At 35.0% G+C, this 22894-nt stretch overlaps 1 protein-coding gene across 2 annotated transcripts in view; it reads left to right on the top strand.

The window, feature by feature from the left end:
* Positions 1-15153: 15153 nt before the first annotated feature.
* OSTN (osteocrin) overlaps positions 15154-22894 on the top strand; it is a 41839-nt gene continuing 34098 nt past the window's right edge. The window contains exon 1 of one of the 2 annotated variants that reach the window (XM_016200051.2): positions 15154-15222. The gene's annotated coding sequence lies outside the window, so the exon portion shown is untranslated. The remainder of the gene's footprint in view (positions 15223-22894) is intronic. The other variant, XM_016200052.2, reaches the window with a different exon arrangement.

Genomic DNA, 22894 nt, shown 5'->3' with positions numbered 1-22894 from the left:
CACATAATGCCTAGTACAAACAAGTATTCAGTTAATATTTGTTGTTCAAGTTTGCATGAAAGAATTAACAAGTCAAAAGAGCAACAGGAAAATCCAATGTTTTGTCCATATTATTAAAGTTAATCATTTTGACTTAGTTTACACTAAATAATCAAGATAATTTTTAAGTTCTTACCTGCTTTTCATGTGTCAATGTGTTAAAAAATAATACAAAATATTTAAGAAAATATTTCCTTAAACAATGATATTTGCAAGGTTTTTCCACTTTTACACTAAGATTTGGTAGTTGATGGAACAAGGAAGGCTGTAATAGCAGTTGCTAATGGTAACAAATCTTGAAGACAAACAAGAGGGAGATCCTGGGAAGCAGCATGGAGAAAACTGTAGAGTTACAGGGAGTATATCAAAGTAAAAATAGAATAATTTAGAAATCACCATCTTTCTTCGAATGGATATCCTGGCAGTCAAAGTCCCCAAACAGAAGCTATTTGAGCCAGACTTCCTTTGAAACCACGTCTATTTCATGGAAACTAATTTTTAAAATGCTCAGTGGTTTAGGAACATGAAGAGTCAGTTTACAAATCATCATCCACTTCATGAAAAGAAAAAGAAAAAGAAAAAGAAATCATCAAGAACCCAGATTTTAAAACCATATAACAGAGTTAAACATTAAGTCATGTGACAAATTAGAGGGACACCGGAGTAATTTCAACACAGTCAAATCATCAGCCTTCAATCCTCATAGTGATTATGCTCTCAGCTTACATGCATCTCTGCATTACTGTGGTGTCTTAATAACATCTGTTAAAAATACTGACATGTTGGCAATGTGAGGAGAGGACATCCTTCAGTGTACCTATGCCAATAAGCAAATGTCTGTTCTAGTTACTGAGGTTTTAGTCTTTCTCACTATATATAGCTCATACTTCTCTAATCTCCTTACTTCAGAATGGAGTGTATTTAATAGCTCAATGAAAATAAGTGAATTGTGATTATTAACTAATTTATATATTGGTTTAAAAACTCAAATCTATGATAAAATGTTCCAATAATAGTCACGAGGTGAGTTAAATCTGAATTTGGTAGGAAAGCTGCATTAAATTTATCTTAAATATAAGGCACCCATCTTGTGTTTGTTTTTTTAACTTTCCATTTCCAAGATTAAGAGATTATGTTCCCAATTATTGTATATTTTGGTGCACATATAATACTCGCCTCTCCTAGAATAATGCACTTCAATTTAGGAATGCTTTTGCACGTAGTGTTTCCTCATCACTTAGTACTTTTACACTTTGCAGATCTTAACTCAGACATCTCCTGCTTTATGAAACCTTACTCCCCCAGGCAGAGGCAGTTAGGCAACTTCCTTCATGCTCCCACTGATCTTATAGTGGCCATTGCACTTGTTTTAAAAACATGGCTGTTTTTCTCTCCTTTCTCCCAGAATGAGTTTCTCAAGCACAGTAATGGCATGTCTTCTCGTTTATGCCTCTATTGTTCAGCCTAGTTCTGGAACATAATTGAGAAAAATACTAATTTAAGTGAGCCAATCTGCCTTCTGGATCTTATCTTCCAAAATACTTCACCTGTACCATACATATATGCATTTTATTATACTTCAGAGACAGGGAAATATTTTCCGCATTAAACTTTTCACATTTTTTGTTATAATAGTTTTTTTCAAAGAGTTGTATCAGTGTGCATGGCCCATCTCTTGGCTGAGACAGGAGATGTTCATAGATATACACTATAGTAGACCTGTTCTCTGTTGTATTTTAAGGGACTCCTGAGAACTGCCTTGTCTGCCAGAGCCTCTACCATCAAAACATCTTCAAAAACATCACAGCTCAGTCCTATTTTAACTTTCAAATGCTTCTGAGAAAGATCAACCATTAATTAATTTCTCTGCACTTTTCAATAATATTTTAGCATATAACCAAAAAGGGCTCATGTGAGAAAACCTCAGAAGAGGCCATATAATCCTGGCAAAGCTAAAACAGATTGTCAACTTAAAAGGGAGAAATTACCATTGCCTAACACAAGTCAGGTAACAAGCTAGACTGTGATGATGGAAACAAAAGTGGTTAGATGCTGCTGTTATTGTGAAGGATTTTATAATCTAATGGGAGAATTAGAGATGCAGAAGTTTTAAGCTAAGAGTGACAAGAAAAAAAGGGCTTGTGTTGTGAAATGCCAGAGAAAGAAAGAACAAATCTAACTGGAAAGACTAGGAAATGATTTACAGAAAAAATAATATTTATGTGGTCTTTAACCACAAAAATAAATTCTGAGTAATAGTTGATAGCTGGTGAATAGGGGATATTAAACATAAGGTTATCATTTACTATTTTTAAATATCACCTTGAGGTTCTAGTCTATTTGGGAAAATATTGAGATGCTGTATTCTAGTTAATGTGTGTCATAAACCTGAATCTAAATTCTAGACAAATTTAAGTTATCGTTATAATGTGACCAAAACATATTAGTCATCAGAATTTAAACCGTAAGATAAAATACTCTCTCACCATTTATCTAAAAGGTATATCCCTGGACAGCAGTGAAATCTCTAAAGACACAAATTTAGCTCAAGTTTCGAGTTTGTTCCTGAAATGCAACCAAACTTGGAATGCAAAACAACCATATCTAGTTTCTCTTTTAGTGAGATCTATGCAATAGGAAATAAGAATTGTGTCTTTGAATATAAGTTAATAATAGAATTAAATCAAATTTCATAATTTTAATTACTAAGTTCATCATTCAAATTTAATATTTAGTAAATAAATTAAGTTTCTGACACCAAATATATGGTTACTTCACTTTCCAACCACCTCCCTATACTTTCTCCACATATCTTACTCCATCTTGGTAAAGGAAAATAATTTTTATGCCCTTGCAGTTGGAGTACTATGAGCGAAAAGCAATTCCAGTTAGTATGTATTCCATAGGTTGAACTAGAGCGCGGAAGTGAGAACCTTTCACCTTGACAGCAGATGCCAGAAACCATGCACAGAGATTAAAATCCAATGGCAATTAAAAAGTCAAATAGACCAGATAGCGAGGCAACCAACCAGTGATTTGAGAAGCCAGAAAAACTACGGGTAGAAAGTAGGGGAATGGACCAAAAGGAAGTCATCTTGAAATGCTCCCCAAATGGAGTAAGCATGGTCCCAGCAGCCAGACCCAAGTCAGGTAAGAGTTTTGTGAGTCGGGAGTGTCTGCAGAGTCTGAGAAGGGAAGAAAGCACACCCAGCCCTTTATACCAGAAGCTCTGAGCAGTATATACCAGAAAAGAAGCCACATTTTTTATTTTCCGTTTTCATGTATTAGCTTACATCTACCTGGTCTGTCCACAGGGTTCCCAGAAGCAAATCTCTTGTAGGAGATACAAACAATTGAAGAATCTAAGTTTTCTCTGTGACCCAATAAAGGTTGATAGAGAAGAGAAAACAAGCCTTTTGAGAAAGTAGAAGCTAATTTTTTAAGGCAGTCTAAATCAGATGGGGTGATAAAAAATCATGCTGATTTTGTCTTTAAACTCATGTTTAATGCTCTTAAATTTAAGCATAAACTTCAGTGTTTATCATTGTGAGTGATTTTTACTTTGTGACAGACTTCAAGCATGAGTAAAAAATAAAAAGATAACTGGTGCTGCAGTGCTGCTCAGACTGGACTGGGTGAATCTGGCAAGTGTGGGAGAGGCTGGGAAGGGGATGGCTCTGCTGACACACCCACGTGGTTTCATTTGCCAGTTCTGCACCCAGTTAAACTCTAACTTTACATTCAACTTCATATTGCCATGTCCACATTTAGAACTATAGTTTTAAAACTAACATATACATGTTAATGAGATGTATATAGTTTTGAGTGACTTTAGCAGGGCAGTGAATTCAAGTAACTGGGCAGACAAGTGAGTGGGAGTTTATTTTTGTAATGAGCAAGATCAGTACAAATGCTAAAACAAAGGCGCAGTGTGAAGCATAAGAAACAGTATTTCATATTTTAAGAAATATAGGGGAAGAAGGCTAAGCATGTGTGATTTCTACCCAAGGAAATAGTTCATGGTGGTAATTGTAGGTAAGATAATTTTAAGACTGGACTTTGATTTATAGATTCAATTTTTTTGGTTTCTTTGCATTCATAAAAGCTGAAAGAGGATGTGAATCTCAGATATGTAAAAAAATTGCTACTTGTGTTCATTTATGATTTTAATAGTGGGGACCTTAAAGGCCTCTTCTTGTCTTGGCCTACGCATGGTAAGATACATCTTTATTCAAAAAACATGTGTGCACATACTTACTGTTAGGGTGAGATCTGTCAGCGACTCCTCAAGCACCCTGGCAAATAAAACACTGCGACAGAAGGTAAATCTTTCAAATCATATTTAAAATATGCTTCCATAAAACTTTTTTTCATGTCATTTGCATAGCACTAATCACACTAAAATGTCATTCTGTTTCAAATTAACTTACTCCTCTGTAAGACCTTAAGTTACTTGAGGATACGGGCAGCTGTCCCTTACAAACTCTTTATCCCTTATCTTAATTTTCTCAGGACCAGGTATAAAAAAAAATCCAAGGAAATGAAACACACAATAGTGTAGTTGATGTAGCACATTCTCAAATATGCAGTTACACAAATTAGTAGGCCAAAGAAACTTGAAAACTGGGAATGGCCTTAGGAATCACTTGTGTAAGCTCCTGACTTCACAGATGAGGAACCGGAAGCCTAGAAAATGTAAGGCTTGTTCAGGACCATGGCAGGACAGGGGAGATCCAATCTCTCTTCTGGATCCCAATATTCCAGTCCATGGAAGATCAGATGATACCTGGCAGTCGCTGTTCCAATGAGTATCTTACTTCTCATCTGCAAAGTGAAAAACTGTGGGATATTTCTAAATGAAATAATGTCTGGCAGCCAAAAGTCCAGTTTTGCAGAAGGCCGTGAGATGTGACAATTCTTCATAAAGGCAAACTGCTTGCCTCTACTAAATATCTATTCACCTCTAGCGCAGTCATAAAAATATTAAAAATGCTAGTGTGTGTGTGTTGAGGTGCTCCTATGTATGTGTGTGTCTGTGTGTGTGTGTGTGTGTGTGAGAGAGAGAGAGAGAGAGAGAGAGAGAACAAGCTTTGAATAAGGAAATATTCCCAAAGAAACTGTATTAATTATATAAAAATATAAAAATAAATGAATAACATTTAGACATAAACATTGACTTTTTAAAAAATTAAAAAGAAAAACATTACCTTTACTATTTCCTGACTATTTTTTGTGACTAAAATCTATTGTTATTCCAGCTAAAATTGACATTTGTCACTGCCTTTGAACAAGGCACCTTCTCAGTCGATAAAGAGTAATGGTCAGGCATTTGGCCTCTGATTTAAACTGAGTCTGTTGACTAACCTCTGCATACCTCAATTTTCCTATTTTTAAAGTGAATACAATAAAAGAACTCACCTCATAAGATTATTTTGGTAATTAAAAAACTGGTACATGTAAAATACCTTAAAGCAGTATGTCTTTCAAAGTGAATGCTCAATAATTGTTAAATATTTATTTAACAATTTATTTCACTTCTTAAATATTGTTATGAATCCTTCAATATGCCTCCTAACCTGAAATTTGAAAGAAAATTCAGAGTTTTAAGACCTTACAAATCTCATGTCATCCCCTCTTTCCTTTCCCAATTTGAATTCATTATTAAAACAGAGAAAATTAAATTTAAACCCTTTTTTTTTTTTCCTTGAGGAAACAATGAATTATAAAGCAAAAAGCTTATAACTCTAGAACCATTTGCCTGTGGTTCAGGTTAATTACTATTATTTAATATATGGGATAAAAATTAGAGAGATGAGTGAAATCTAAAAGGAATATTACTGACCAGGACTTACATTCCTGGAAACTGCTATTTGGAAGAAAAATATTTATAACTTTTTGAGCAAGTATAGTGTAATAAGAAAACTAAATCTGAAGCAAGAAGGATTAATGATAATATTGTATATTATGTGTATATTTTATTCAACCAGTGTGTCCGTTTAGTTAGGTAACAGGTTATAAATTGACTATATGGCCAAGATGAATATTATCAAATGAAAGCTTATTTTGATTTGCTCAATATGTTTAGCAATTACACTAGGCTATGTGTTTTATATTTTAAAACTTTCCTATGATAAAACTTTGATCAATATATGGAAGATTATCTAAATACAGTGGTGCCTCGGTTTTCGAACATCTCCATTGACAAACATTTCAGTTTATGAATGGAGGTAAATGCTTTGGTTTTCAAACACGCCTCAGAAGTCGAACATGCCACACAGCTTCCGCTGAGGGCAAGATCCTGAGGCCTAGCTGTCACCTGCTGATCCCTCAGTTTTCCAGCATTTCAGAACTTGAACAGGTTACATTAGAAAACCAAGGAACCACTGTAAACCACTCTATTTGAATATAAGTGTGTATCTACTTTTCATTTTTGTTTATGGAATCACAAAGCTTAGTAAGACCTTACTAATTCCCTAATCTACCCTCCCTCTTGATGTGAAATCCCTTTCTTCACCACCCCTGACAGATCCACTGTTTCATAAATACCTTTTGACATGCGGCTTATCTGTTCTTTGAAAGAAAGAATTCTATTATCAAAATGCCTTTAATAAAAATGTTATTAATAAAATGTCTTTTGTTCCAATAGAATTCAAATATCCCTTCCTGTATTTTATAACCCAAGATAATTATTAGGACTTTCAATAGACATTTTTCTTTCAATTAAACATGCCTATACCTCTAAATAATCTTAGCTTAATTGCTTTCCAAACCCCACCCTATGCTGGACTCCCATTTTGGGACACTCTAGTTTGTCTGTATCTCTCTTAAAATGTGAAATTATCTGACCAGCATAGAGTAAGACTATTAGCTTCACCCTTTGGATATCATGTCTGTGTTTAAATGTTTTGTCAATATTTTTAGGCATTTATATCATAGTTAATGGGTATGTTTACTTAAGGTAAAGCCCTGTTTCACTAGATGCCTAAAGTATTTAATAATCTTGTTAGTGGTATTTCCTACTTTCTTGAGGTGTTCTAGTTTACTTACCTTATTTATAATGGCATGTTTATTTATTTTTATTTATTTTGTTAAGCCTGAAGATCCTTCCCAGTGTAAATTCATAGAGATGAATTTAAGGGATGCATAATTCAGGCACTGCTTCTCCTCAGTGATGGAAGTGGATGGTCTAAATGGATGCATACCAGGGATGTCAGGGATACCCAGAGTTGTCAGGGTGACTTCTCGGTGTCATTGGTGTAGAACAGTGGAAAGCAGCGATGACAAAGTTTAAAAAAAAGTTTGGGGTAGTCTTTCATGCACACAAATCCCAGCTCTCCCATTTATACCTGCATGACTTTGAACATATTCCAAACCTAATTTCCCCATTATTTAATTTTGGATAAGACCTACCTTGTAAAATGTGTCTAGGATTAGATAGAGAGATGATAGTGTTGTTGTTAAAAACATAAATTTTGCCCTGGCTGGTGCAGCTCAGTTGGTTGGAGCATCATCCTGTCACCAGAAGGTTCCAGGTTCGATTCCTGGTCAGGGCACATATTCAGGTTGCAGGTTCAATCCCAGGTCAAAGCACATACTGGAGGCAAACAATTCATGTTTTTCTCTCGCACCCTTTTTCTCTGTCTAAAATGCAACAAAAACATATCCTCTGATAAGGGTTAAAAACACACACATAAGCTTTAAGTCCAGGAAAACTTGATTGAAATCTTGGCTTTACCACTCACTAGTTTGTTGACTAGCTAAGCTTTGGCTTCTTCTGTAAAATAAGGATAGTAATTATCATTTATCCTTCACTGTATAGAAGTGAAGATTTACTAGTAATGTCACATTGTAATTTCTCAGTGAATTATATTGATTATTATGAATGTTGGGAAACATATATAATACCTGCCTCATAGAAGAGAATCAATAAATCGTATTCTTATTACCCAGTGTCCACCCCTATAATGTCCTATAACTTTGACTTAAAACAAATTGTTCCTGACTCAACAGGAGAGAAAACATACTTAATATGATAATTGGCGGAAACTTTTCAGAGTCTGAGTGATCCTTTAGGGAAAGAGATCCTATAAAAATGATGAAAATAAGAGCAAAAAAAAGGGTTGAATTCCTCACAGAATAATATGGAGACCACCCTAGAGCCATTTGCATTTCAATTTTGCCTTTTCTATTAGAATATAAGCTCCTAGAAAGCAGGGCCACAACTCCCAGAGACCCACTAAATTCCTTGTACATCAAATGGTACAGGTAATATAACTGTTTAAACATCAGTTTTTCTTCTGTATAATGGTGTTATTAATAGTTGCTTTATTATCTATCTATGAGTATTGTATCAAGAGAAGAGTTACGGTTGAAGTACTATAAATTATAAAGAGATTTGTACATTTTGAAGTGCTATATGTTGATAGGTTATTATTATATTAGTACCTCATTGTAGGCAAGTGATATTTCCTGGAGGGAGGGTGTGTGTGTGTGTGTGTGTGTGTGTGTAGAGAGAGAGAGAACTGAGGATCTATATGGCAGTTGTTCTTCTAGTGTGGCTTCTGGTGTCACCAGCATTTCCATGTTCTTAAACTGATAAAGTCAATGATTTAAACTGTTAGAATTTAGCAGATAGAATTCTGTAATTAATGTAACCAGTGTGGGTGATCTTAATGGGGGAAGGGTTAAAAAGGGTGGAGGAATCAAATGTCAGGGTTAGCACATGTTGCGACTGTGAAAACAGTTTTTGAAATAAGGCCAATGAGATTAATTGAGGCTTTAGCCCTATAAAGTAAAAATGAAAGCTAATGTGCTTTTATTCAAACATGATCAACAAACCTCCAGATGCTCTGAAGTCTCCCTTCCTCAGCAACTACAGAGGTTCAATGTGTCTTAAACATTAAATACATCAAAAATCAATGCAAAGCCAGAGCAACATGAGGAGTTTTGCAGAGTCCAGAGGGAGAAATCAGTTTTCTGACCTGGGAGGTCAGGATGAAATGAAAGTATAGCTTTCTGGAGTTCACTTCAGTATAAATACAAGGGAAAATATGAGAAGGTTTATGAATGCAGTTCTCACACCTCTAAATTCCATTATTAAAGGAATAATTTATACCGATGAAAAATGAGATGGAAAAGTAAAACTTAGCTAAGAGACACACTTTACATCTTATTTCTACAATATAAGTGTTTTCAGATCTATTTTCACATCTATAAAATAGGAATTATAATAAAAGCAATGTTTTCAGAAAAAATAAATGGAAAGGGATTATTGAAATATTTTTGTACTATAAAGCAAGCATAAAAATATAAGAGGAGATCTGTGCTTTCACCTAGAATATCAGTTGCAAGGCAATGTCACCCTCACAAAGGCGTCCAAAACCATAACTTTTTTGAGCCCATCAGGGAGTTGAGGTCAGTAGACAACAAGGGATAGTAAATCCAAATGGTTACAGCTTATCTTAGTGGAGAGAGGGCACACAAACTGTTTCATCTTTGGTAGAACATTTAAGGAAGAGAAGGCTACCATAAAAGTAATTGAGAAAAGAAAAAGTAAAAATTTTAACAAAATTTTAAAGTAAATGCATAGGCTGCATGGGAGTTTATAATTTCTGGAAGCCCCAGGCATAAGTGAAATCCACATTCATTAGCCAGGCCTAGAATATGCTAAAAATTAAAATTAAAAAACACACACAATATCAGTGGTTGGATTCAGAATAGAAAACAATAAGTTAATTTAAAGCTAGCTCAGTAGAAACTATTCTAACTGAAATGCAGACAGGATAAAGAGTGTAAAGAAAATCAAACCTCCCAAGAGGTGGGGGATAATATCAAATGATCTAACATACATGTAATTGAGGTAACAGGAAGAAAAAAGGGAGACAAAGGAACAAAAAAAATTGAAAAGATTTCCCCCCTAAAATTGATGAAAGAAAAAAACCAAGAAATTCAGAGACCCTCAGGAGAAGTATAAAAAAACTACAACTAAGGACATCATAGAAAAACAGATATGGCTGACTTCCTACCAGACACTATGCAATCCAAAAGAAAATAGAACATTAACTCTAAAAGCTGAAAGAAGAAAAGCTGGCATCTCAGAATTCCATCATGAGCAATCAAAAAAGCATTCAAAAATAAAGGTAAATTAAACATTGTTTATACAAAACACTAAAAGAAATGTTAAGGGAAGTTTTTTATGCAAAAGGAAGGTGATACTACATGGAAAAGTACATCTAAGCACACATACAAAGAGTGCCATCAGCAATGGTAAATATACGTAACTATACATTTTAAAAAAATTATATCATTAAAAATAACAGTGTAAATCAAAATTAGAAAAAGATGTGAGGTTTATAACAGGTAAAATTTAAATGTATGATAATAATAGTATAAATGTAAAAGATTAGAGGGATAAAATAAAAATGTATTGTTGAAACATTGTTGCTTTATATGTGAAGTGGGACAATATGATTTGAAGGAAGACTGGCAGTATAACAATACATATTGTAAACCTGTAGCAACATCTAAAAAATAATAATCCAAAACAAGGCAAAAGAGAAGAAATGGAACAGAGAACACATAAAACAAAAAGAAAAATTTTCAGATGGTAGTTTTAAATGTATCAATAATTGCATTAAATGCAAATGGTCAAAATACACCAATTGAAATTTAAGGTTAACAGATTGGACAGGAGGAGTAAGAACCAATTCTATGCTCTCTATAGGAACCCATTTTTTAAATATAATGGCATAAATTTATTATAAGTAAAAGGATGTGGGGGGGGAAATATACCATGCCAAGAATAATCAAAAGAAAGCTATAATAAACATATTAATATCAGAAAAAGTAAACTTCAAAGAATTTTATTCTGGATAAAAAGATAAATTACACAATAATAAAGGGCTGTATAAAGAGCTTAAACATTTAAATGCAAATGCTAATAGAGCTGAAAGCAGAAATATAGAAATTATCAATTGTTCTGGACATCAGCAATTGTTCCTCAGTAACTGGGAGAGGAAGTAGACAAGAATCATTAAAAATATAGATATGAACATTATCAGTAATTTAACTTCATTAAGATTTATGGAGCACTACACCTAATAAGAATAGAATGTATATTATTTTTAAAGCCCAAATGAAACTTCACCAAAGTAGACAACTATATTGTTGGTTTTAAAACAAATCTTGACAGATTTAAAGTAACTGAAATAATACAAAGTATGTTTCTTAACTATAAAACAATTGAATCAGAAATAAATAACAGAAAAATACATAGAAAATTACCAAAACTTTGAAAATTAAATGAGATATTTCCAAATAACCTGTAGTCAAAAATTTTTAAGAAAATTAGAAAATATTCCAAATTATATAAAACATGAAAACAGAGCATATCAAAATGCATAGAATATAACTAGAACAGTGCTTAGAGGAAAACATATAGCAATAAATGCCTATATTAAAAGGAAAGAAATATCTATAATCAAAAATCTAAACATCTTTGTTAAAATAATGTTGAAAAAGGTGAGCAAATTAAATCCAAATCAGAAAAAAAATGAAACAATAGAAAGAAGAAATCAGTAAAATAAAATGATGAAAATAGTAGAGAAAAATCAATGCAACCAAATGCAAATTCTTTGAATAGATAAATAAAATTGACAAAATCCTAGAAACTGATCAATGAAAAAGAATACCAAAATTGTTAATGAAACAGGGAACATCTCCACAGATCATACAAATATTAAAAGGAAAAGAGAGAGTAGTACAATAATTTTAATTCAATAATTTAATGAAATATTACTAGAAAGATGCAAGCTATGAGAATTCACTTGGAAAATTAGCTAAAATGATTAACCTTGTATCTATAAAAGAGTTTGAAGTTTTTGTTAAAAACCTTTCCACAGGCACAGGTGACTTCACTGGTAAATCTACCAAACATTTTAGGAGAAAATAATACAAATTCCACACAAACTCTTTGAGAAAATATATGGGGCTAATTGAATGTGCTCCCCCCAAATTAATATGTTGAAATCTGACCCCCCAATGGGATGGGGTTAGGAGGTGGGTCTTTGGGAATTGACTGGGTCATGAAGGTGGAGGTCTCATGAGTGGGATTCCTGCCCTTATAAAATAGGCCCCAATAGCTCTCTCACTTTTCCTGTCATGTGAGGATGCAATGAGAAAGCCACCATCCCTGAACCAGTAAGTAGGCCCCAATCAGTCACCAAATCTTCAGGCACTCTGACCTTGGACTTTCCAGGCCCCAGAACATGAGAACTACTGTAAATGTTTGTTGTTTAAGCCACTTAAACAGTATTTTTGTTATAACAGCCTGAATGGTCTAAGACAAGGGTCTAATTCTTCCCAGTCGTTATATGAGATCAGCATAACCCTGATACCAAAACCTGAAAAATATTTTTTAAACAAATAAAAGGCCTATATTCCACTTAAATAAAGATCCTTAAAAAGTATTAGCATTTTATAACAATATAGAAAAGGATACTATATCATGATCAAGTGGATTTTATCTTAGAAGGCAAGAGCGTAATGGTGAAAAAATGAATGCCCACCCCAAGATCGAGAACAGGCGAAGATGGCCCTGGCTGGTGTTGCCCAGTCGTCTCATATACTTATAGGAGGTGGGTCCTATTCCAATTAGGGCACATACTTAGTTTGCAGGTTCAATCCCTGGTGGGGCGCCTACATGAGGCAACAGATGGATGTTTCTCTCTTGCATAGATGGTTCTCTCTCTCTCTCTCCCTTCCTTTCTTTAAAATCAATAAAAAACATATTCTCAGGTGAGAAAAAAAAACAAAGAACAGGCAAGGATGTTCACTTTCTACTTCTATTCAGTATTGCACTGGAGGACCTACAGATGGAAGTAGGCAATTACAAAGTAATGAGACATACAAATTGAAACAGAAGATACAAAACATTTTTATCCCCAAATAAGAGGATTTTTATATGTAGAAAATACTATGTAACCTACAAAAACTGACTAGAACTAATTAATGAGTTTACCAAGATCACAGAATACAAGATCAATATATAATAATAAATTTATTTTTATCTGCTCAAAATGTTCACTCAGAAATTCTCCCCCAATTACTCAATTTGAATGTGCCATTTCTTTCCTACCAGAATCCCGACTGACGGAGCAGCATTCAGCTCCTGGTCCCATCGTTTTTTAAGCTGTGAGCACCTAGGCTCTCCATTTCACATATTTGAGCTTTAGTTTTCTCATCTGTTATATATGAGTAATACTACCTCCTTTACAAGATTGTTATGGGAATGAAATTATGCTATAGTAACTGAAAAATTTTCATTAATATTTTCTCCCTTTCTTGTCTCACTTTCCCATCCATCACTGCTGTTTCTCTTTCTATTTCTTCACATGGTTCCATTTCTACTTTCTTTTTTAAGACAACAGAATGTTTCCATTATGTACAAATGCATCAGTAATTTACATAGGGGTATATAATGTGCAGAACCCTGTATAAATGGCTTAAATGTACCATGGTTATGTTCCTGGAATAAACTGTTGCTATTTCTACTGCTGCAGAACAGTTAAGTCAAACTTTTGAATTAGGTCAACATAATCCACAAATAGGGTGGAATCTTTGGACTGTCTAAGCAGGGACAGATCTGGAATAAATCAGCCACAGATATCACTTGTCAGCATGCTGAGGGAGGCGTTTCAAATAAGGGGAGAAGGTACGTCAAGAATATTGGCTTCTGGTAGCATTATGATGCATCCGTTAAATCTATATTGAGAGTTTTCCATCATGTGGATTCAAGCTAACATAATCGTTTTATGGCAGTAATGTCTAAACAAGAGTCCACAATTAGGCTGTATTTTTATCTTGACTTGTGAACTATCGCTGCCAACTACTCAGATTTCAAGCTTGTTGAGACATATGTTATCCCTGGAAACCCTTCATAAAAATGAAGCATTTTACTGTCCCACCAATTCAAGTGTGCTCTGGTCAGTTCCCCATCTAGATCCAAATTAACCATGTAATAGTTCCTATACTAGTGAGCAGTGTTTTAAATGGCTTTTTAAGCAAAACCAAAAAGAACAAATTTATTTCTATTTGTGCAAAAACATAATATGGTTTGGATTCTCTTTTCTAGCTTTCGAAATAGACAGAATGAAGTTGTGGGGAAAGAACTGGGTGTGGAATTAAGAAGATCTGTATTTGAAATCTGGCTCTGCTACTACTTCTAGCTGTGTGATCTCGTAAACTCAATTTATCTAGCCTCAGTTTCTTTATCTGACAAATGGGGATCTAGTGGTGTATCAAATGAGCTAAGAGTGATCTAACAAATTAGCGTACTACCTTTAGGACTTAATAACTCCATTTTACAATTTGTGTATGTAAAGTTGCAAATACGGTTTAGTAGGAAAGGAGAATGCAGAAAACTTTCAGACAGAGGCAGGGAATGTTTTGGTTAAAAGGAAATTAAAGTACTAGAGAACAAGAGCAAGATAAGAATGGTTACAACGTCTGCATTTATAGCCCACATGTCACAGTTCAGTATTTATAGGTTTGTTGGGACAGCCTTCCCAGTATAGCAATGTTAATTACGAAGTAGCTGTCAGTTCCACTGACACAGCCTGTTCACCTGACCGAGCCTGAAACTACACTCCATTTCCATAGACGATCATTTAATTCAAGGGGCCAAAATATACAACAATTAATCAATTTGGGTTTCTGATTATAATCTCCTAAAATCTTACTTTGAAATGCCCTAGTGATTTTTTTAAAACAAATCTTAGTGCAATTTATTTCCCAAATACGATTTGTAATTATCTGAGCTGGACTAAAAACCTCAGGAAGAGGTGATGGGTCTAAGGCTGAAACACAATATTATATGTATACTTAAATTTTCCAGAGCCCAAACTCCCACTTTTACTAAAATGTCATGATCAAAGCAATAGATATAATAAATATGAAGAGAAAGAATAGGAGAAGGAAAGAGAGAGAGGTTGAAGAGAGGCTTGGGGAAATGTTCAGTGGAAAATCTGTAGAAATGATGTAAGAGAAAGCAAAGGCAGGGATTGGAGTAAGGGGTGTATAACTGAGACTATAAAAACTCAGAGAGAAAACTCACCATCAGGGCTGAGATTGGGAGAAACTGTACAGACAGGACTCTAAAGTTAGAACCTCCTGATTTTTCACAAGGTAAGTTAAATATAAAAGCTGATAAAAATTTGTGGGGTTTTTCCTTTTAACTATTTAAAATTTTTTACATACTTTCTAAATGTTTTGGTTGTATTTTGATTTTCTTAAAGTTAGAAATGTTTTGTGGGGGTCATATTTTCATCTCTAAAATGAGTAGAAAAATCTAAGAAGATAGTGTTGTAATGCAAACTTCGGGTGAAGCTGTTTCCTCAGACATTCCATATTTATTACATTGTTTTTTAGTTTTTGTATTCCATTTCAAAACAAAGATAAAGGGAACTGAAGATGATAATCCTATATGTGTTCTAATAGTATTAGTTTGCTTCCATCAAAGATGTTCAATGTAGGGAGTTTTTTAATGTACAAAAGAGACCCTTTCTAAAAACCTAGGTAAAAAGGAAAATTTTTCTCTTATCTTTATTCCTTTCTTAACTGGAGCCAAAGAAACATTCCTAAATTAATCAAATTCTACATTCTTTAAATCTAAATTATTCTCTGTTTTTCTTCTTATGAAACTCAAATATGCAAGTATGGTATTAATAACAGTTTAGAGTAGACAGATCATGTTTATTCTTCAGTATTTGATGAAGTGCTTTTGCTATTAAATGATTGAATTGAAAGTTAATCTGAAACATACATTTGAGTTATGTTAAAAACAAATTTAGAATTTTGTTCCAGGTTTTGTTCTGTGGAAACAGTGTACACTTGATAAATCCAGTTTAGCAATGCAATCTACTGCTCCTTCAAATCACAATAATAGAGTCTATAGATTTAGAAATGTGATTATTTATGAGTTATTTTTCTAGAAATTAAATCATTTTAACAATGATTTATGATGATTTTAATGCCTATATAGGCTATAGATTTGATAGGGTTATATTTAATTATCTTCATAAAAATATCAGGCAGATTTTGTGTCTCCTCTTTACTTTGATACCCTTCAGCAATCATAGTACTTTTCTAAGGAGAGCCTCCTGTGGATATGAATTTAAGTCTCCTCTTTGTAAGTGAATTGCACTATGGTTTCATTCAATAAGTTATTTAAGGCATTTAAGGTTGACATTTGTATTCTCCTTGTTTCTCAGAGTTTTGAACTGATTCTTCTTTAACAAATTATAGAAAGAAGAGAAGCAGATATGTTTAATAGTTTGGGACATCAGGGCTAAAATTTCAACTTCTTGTTCAAACACTTTCAGTGATTTGAACATTTGTATAATAAAATTAGATTAATTGAGCTTCTCTTAAAGGAATACAACTCCAAGGAAGCAGTCCCAAAATATGAACCCAACTCTGTCACTATGCAGTTGTGCAAGTTCAGGCAAGCCTTAAGCATACAGTGGGCTCAATAATATTCTGTTATTACTCAAAGAGGAAAAAAGAACCAGAAGGCCAGGGAGACTGAGCGTATGAATGACCTGGGGAAGGTGCCATATGAGCAGTTTTCCCCGTATTAGAGAATGAGCACCCAGTATAAGAGAACGTTGGGACTGATCTCTAGACATCATCTAACTTAACCTCCTTGCCAATGTTTCATCTTCTGTGATCCCTACCCACCGGACAACCTTTGCTTAGATTCAGTGGCACCATCGGAAGAACACAAGCTTTGGTCAGGAAACCAGACTTCTAATCTCACTTCTAACTTCAGCAGCTTTCACGCCACCTCCTAGGGATTCCTTCTCCCTCAAAAGTTCTCTCCCAGCCCTGCACACACCTCTACCGAGGCCAGCTGCCATTTGCCCAAAGATCCCTCTAATTAAAGGTATTTTTTTGCCTGAGCCCTCCTCTCCTTTCTCCAAATAATTCTCAGGGTGCCTCTCTGCAGCAGTGGTTAGCAGCACCCGCCCGTGACTGCTGGTTCCTTGGTTGGCCCTGCGCCCTGCCCCTTGTGGATGCCCCATCAGCTGAGGCCTCAGCACCATGCACCTGCGCCCCGCTCCCTCCTCTCCATCTGTTTTACATCTCCCCTTCATCTCCTCTCCCCCAGGCAAAGAAATGGTCCCTGAGCCTCACTCTTCACCTATGGATTGCTTAAATTTGACAATTTCTGATGAGCACCCCCTTCCATTCTAAAATTATATATTCCTGTGACATATAAGTCTTTAAACATGTGAAAAAAAATGCACTTTTAAAATATCATCCGGCTCACCACCGGCACCGTGCTGCTGACCCACCAAGTCATGGCTGTGGCTCCCTGTGGACCTGTCCATGGACTTCCCTGGGGCCCCGTGGTGGAGGTGGCATTTCCCTGCAAGCTCTGACTTGTGCATCCATGTCAGGGCTCTAAGAAGATTAGAAAGTCATGTCCTCTCTTCCTTGATCTCCTTCAAAACCCACCCCTTCCCAGATGCTCCCATGCTTGTGTAAAGTGTATTTCCTGTCACAAGGTCCTTAATTCCTATAACAGCCATGGTGGCTCTACTTCCATGACACAGATCTCACTATGCTGTACTGTCAGTTTCACAGAAACTATGTGAAATCATGATTCTCACAACATAATTCATGACTTTAAAAAAAATGGGGTCAATAAAGATCTTATGAACTATAAAGCAAAAAATATATTTCATATAAAATTATTTTACAATTCAACTAAATATTCATTTTTGTTAATTAGAGCTTGAAGAGAAATTGTTTTGAGTGTAACTGAGATTTCTTCCCTTTGTTTTCTTTCCATTACGACATCCTCTATAGTTATATGCTAATATTTTGATAGAAATAATATGGCTGAAATTAGCAACAATGTGTAATATTCTGTAATATCAAATGTTAGAGTGATTGCCACTTGTAAGTCTCTTTAGTGAAATTTTCTTCCCCTACTCAATATTACTTTCTTTATTAAATCTAATTTTCTATCACTCTGCTATAATTCTAGATTCCAAAGACTAACTTTGTTCCTTAAAATGAACAAGAATAACAAGGGTGTGTTGTTGTTTTTTTCATAAAAATAATAACAATTATTTTGAGCCTGGCCAGGCATTGCTCAGTGGTTGAGCATCTACATAGGATCCAGGAGATCATGGTTCGATTCCCAGTCAAGGCACATGCCCAGGTTGGGAGCTCAATCCCCAGTGGGGGGCGTGCAGGAGGCAGCTGACCAATGACTTTCATCACTGATGTTTCTATCTCTCCCTCTGCCTCCTTCTCCCTTAAAAATATACATATTTTGAAAAGTTGCCATATTCAGAAGGCACTATCAGGATGACTGCTATTATTTATTGAAAAACTACTTTGTGCCAGTCACGTTACCTATATTATTTCTAATCCTTACAATAAACCTACAAAGTAAGTCCTTGCCCCATTTTCCCAATAAAGATATTAAACCAGAGAAGCTAAGTAACATGCCCAGTCAAGAATCATACCCAGGTAACTTAAGGGCCAATCAACCCCTTCCTACTAATTGGCTTGGTTGTGTTGGCAAGTCCCACACATTACCAGAAGTTAGGAGACCAGAGTTTTAAAGTAACCCAGGTTGTGTCCATTCATCTATTAAAATAATAGAATTATACTATTTTCCATATAGGTCTAACATGACTGTTATGAGGATGAAAGGAGATAGATGAATTTCAGAATAATAAAGTAGTTGCAAATGGTTTTTAAAGAAAAGGTTATATACGAAAATTGCGCTTGAAGGAAACAGAAGCATTCCAGGAAGAGTGTGCTGTTGGGGAAGGAAATCCCCGGCTGGGCAATGGTTGGGGGGCTTCCTTGCCAACCAGGCTGTGAGCAACATGGAGAGTGTCTTACTCACTTTTACACCCCTGGTATCTGATATGCAGTGTATATCTAATACATATCCTGTTGTTATTATATAATTTATTTTTTTGTCCTTTCATTTACATTTTAGAGAGTATTTTTCATTGATTATATTGGATAGTTTGGTGTGATGAAAATGTAAGCCAATATTTAATTAAATATTACATATAAGTACAAACTAGGATAAAGGATGAAGGAGGTGATGATATTCCACATTATCCTGAGCCTTATTATGACTTATTTAACTGCATTTATCCAACTTAACCCTTTGAAAGCCATTTGGCACCACATGAAAATTGCCTGTGTATCAAATAGCCAAGCAGCGTGTCATGTGCAGCTCCAACAGCTTTTTCTGTCCACAGTTTTAAAGATTCATGTTTTTTCCCTTTATTAAGCATTAGAATTAAACAAGAAATGCCTTTACCTGATTTGTATACAACCATACACAACATTCTTTTCTACTTCTAGGTGACAATGCTAATTCAGGGATCTCAACATAAACTAATGTTTGTGAAGAAGAAATTGTATACTGTACTGGGGTAATTATTGGAGAATATTGATGCAAGTCCCTTTCATTAGAATGAGAATCTGTAATGTGAAATGTTAATGGACATACTGGGATCTGGCCATGAACTTTCTCACATATTGCTATAGGCATAAAATTGGGGCAAATCTCTCACATTCTCTAAACTTTAGTTTCCATATCAATAAAATAGGATTGTTAACATCTGTCCTGCATTCCTATTTACCACCACATAAGGCTACTCCATGCACTTATTCAACACATAATGTCAACTCTATACCAAGCATTCTGTTGGGTGCTGAGGCACACTGGTGAACATGACATAATTCCTACCCTCAGAGAGTTGACACTGACAACTAAATACTTTGTTAAACATACATACCTGGGCTTTTTAATAATGGGATCTGCTTTAAAGTGTCATTGTTGGTTTCTAGCACCTTAATTTTTTTGCAACTAGTAATGTTATTGAAAATTCCAAATAGAAAAAATTTTACAATTTTGGAAGGCAGGAGTGTCTAAAAAAGAATGAAAATGCTGCCAAAAAGAATAAAATTAGTTAACACATGTATGATAGTAAATTATCATTTTTCCTGATTTGTAGCATTCAGGGAAAGGCATTTTAAAATACAGGTGTCTTCCACATTAGGAACACCTCATCCATAAACATTTTACTAAATAAGCAATTTTTTTTGGAGATGGAAAAATGCTTTATACTTCCACAAATAGGCTATCCTTCAAGGAGCATGAAACTGAGTGTCTGAGAACGTAAGTTGTTGTTCTGGCTCTTCTCCTAAATCACTGTAACTTTGGAAAATTTACTACTGCTGATTGAAGAGCAGTGAGAAATGGGAAAGAACACATTCCTGATATTTTAATTAAAAATAAAAACGAAAAACGTTACATCTGTCAGTGTCAATTTGCACTTTCCTTTTGGAATCATCCTCAAAACACAAAGCAAGGTGACCACCCCACAATTTACAGAAAACAACAAATTTCACAAAGAGGCTTTTAAATAAATGGCTAAGCCCACTGAGTATTTCTCAGATGTATTTTCACGGGGATGATTTGGGTGATGTATATGTGACAGAGGCTACAAGTTGTCATTCAGTTGCTCTTGGATGAAATCCTCAGCGATTTTCAATGTCTTACTTGAGTTTATAAGGGCCTGAAACTAATCCCCCCCTTGTAAAGCTTTGAGCGCCACAGCCACACTCAGCTCTCAAGGTGGTGGAGCCGATTTCACTAAAGCTGGGTAATCCCAGCGCCAGTAAAGAGGAGACTGTGAAACCCTAGCCTCTGTTCCCAACAGGCAAGTGTCTCGAGCACCTGGCTGCTTCCCTCATCAAAGAAAATCAGAAACAACTTTTTTCATACACTATTTAAATGTCATTAATTGAAATGCCAAGACTATCTGGGTAACGTCAAATTGCAACGTATCCTCTTGGTTGTTTAACATACGTTTTGCAGATTGTCTCAATAAATGGCCCCCGATTCCCTAGATGGTTGTTAAGTATAAGCTTTATGTTCCCTGGAAGGAATTGGCTTCAAAGACCTGCCTTCAGCTCAGTAATAATGACTTTTATAGCATGTCATTCATCTTTCCACATTACCTTAGAGTTTACAAAATGTTTTCATGCACAATTTAGAGTTCCCACTGAAAAATTTTTACCTATGATAAAATAAGAGGAAAAATGATGCAGTGTTTTTATACAGATGACGTATATCTGTATATATTTCAGTAACTATATTTATAAATATACATTCAATATTTTTTTTGCTCTTATTTGGAAAACCTAAGCCAAAACCATAATAATTTATGCTATTTGTAAATTAATTGCATAGTTTAAAGGAACTATAATTAATTCATTTAAATTTTGTGAATTCATAAAGTGAGTTTTAAAGACAATTTGGACAGTTTCTCTATTATCAAAAAGGCCTGGGTGGCTATAACTTATGGGGCAAGGTAAAGGGAGTACTAAAGAGCGTACTCTATTTACAGATTTACTGAGGGGCCAAGCTGACTTGCCTCCTGTCTAGAAGACCACCACGATTTTCCGAGAAGGAAGATTGTGGGCAGTGTTGTGGACAGGCATACATGGTCATTTCCTAGTGTCTGAACTTGGGACCATTAATAACATGTCCTATTCTATCTCACTTAAATGTCTATGCTCTGTCAAAATGGGAAGAAAAGATAAAAAAATTTTAATTACTTTTTAAGTCCTTTATTGGTAAGCCCTTTATTTTTAATTTTTGTTGAAAATAGGGGTGAGTGGAGTCTATTTTGAGAACTTCCAATCAAGAAGTTAGGGAAAATAATTCCAAGGGTTTTCAAGATTAACCCCCCAAATTCAGTCTTCTTATGAGGTCTGATGCTTAGATCTGCTATCTATGTCAGATACTGTTGAAGAGAAGTTTCCTTAATCACCTGAATAGAGTTTTTCTTCAACACCGGCCCTCAGGGACAGGTAGTTTAAAGGTTTTAGTTAAGCCCTGGCTGGTGTGGCTCAGTTGGCTGGAGTGTCGCCCCTTATACTGAAAGTGCATTGGTTCTGTCCCGGGTCAGGGCCCAGGCCCAGGTCTGGGTTCGATCCCTGTGCAGAGGCAGCCCATCGATGTTTCTCTCTTCCTCTCTCTCCCTTTCCCTTCCTCTCTCTCTAAAATCAATAAAAAGCATGTCCTTGGGTGAGAATTAAAAAAAAGTTTTTAGTTAAAAAGTGCATTCAATCAGATATTGGTTAATATTGCTTCTTCTTTGTAGCTTAATGCTCTCTTGCTCTAACACCTCCCATCATCCCAGGTTGTTCTTTTGTTTTTAGATCAGTGATTCTCAACCTTTTCTTTTGCTGCCACAACCCATTTAACAGATTTTTTACTGTAACAATGACTCATTGCAGCACTGATTCTCAAGGGTGCAAGTATCTTTCTTCATTTTAAGACTTCTCATGTAATGCTGCTTTAAATATAATTAAGTCAGTTGCTTTACTACTGAACTTTCAGGGTTTTTATGTCAATCAATGCACCATCAATATTCTAAATAGAAACATTTAGTTGTTTCCCAAACTTAAATGATCAAACTTCACGCCTCACCCCCTCGCTCCCTCCACCACCACTCCAGTCACAGATTGGAAGGTCCCATAGGGGATACAATGAGTTCTTAAATGTAGAAAGTCTTTGGCACAAAGGTTAAGTTGTTACACAGTGTAAGATGTTTGTTTTTTCAGCAGCATTATCTAAAAAGTGAAAATGCATACACATAATAGACCAACTAGCTAAAAGAAAAAATGAAGTCCACACCAAATCTTAAGGCAGGTCTCATGCCCACTGTCTCTTGAAGCTCCTCACTACCCAAAGGAATACTATTCAAGTATTACTCAAAAATTATTGGTGTTCTGAAAACAT

This window comes from Miniopterus natalensis, chromosome 6 (genome assembly GCF_054644295.1).
Source record: "Miniopterus natalensis isolate mMinNat1 chromosome 6, mMinNat1.hap1, whole genome shotgun sequence".
Lineage (NCBI taxonomy): Eukaryota > Metazoa > Chordata > Mammalia > Chiroptera > Miniopteridae > Miniopterus > Miniopterus natalensis.
Note: the sequence above shows the minus strand (reverse complement) of the source record. Positions and strands in the feature narration are given on the sequence as shown.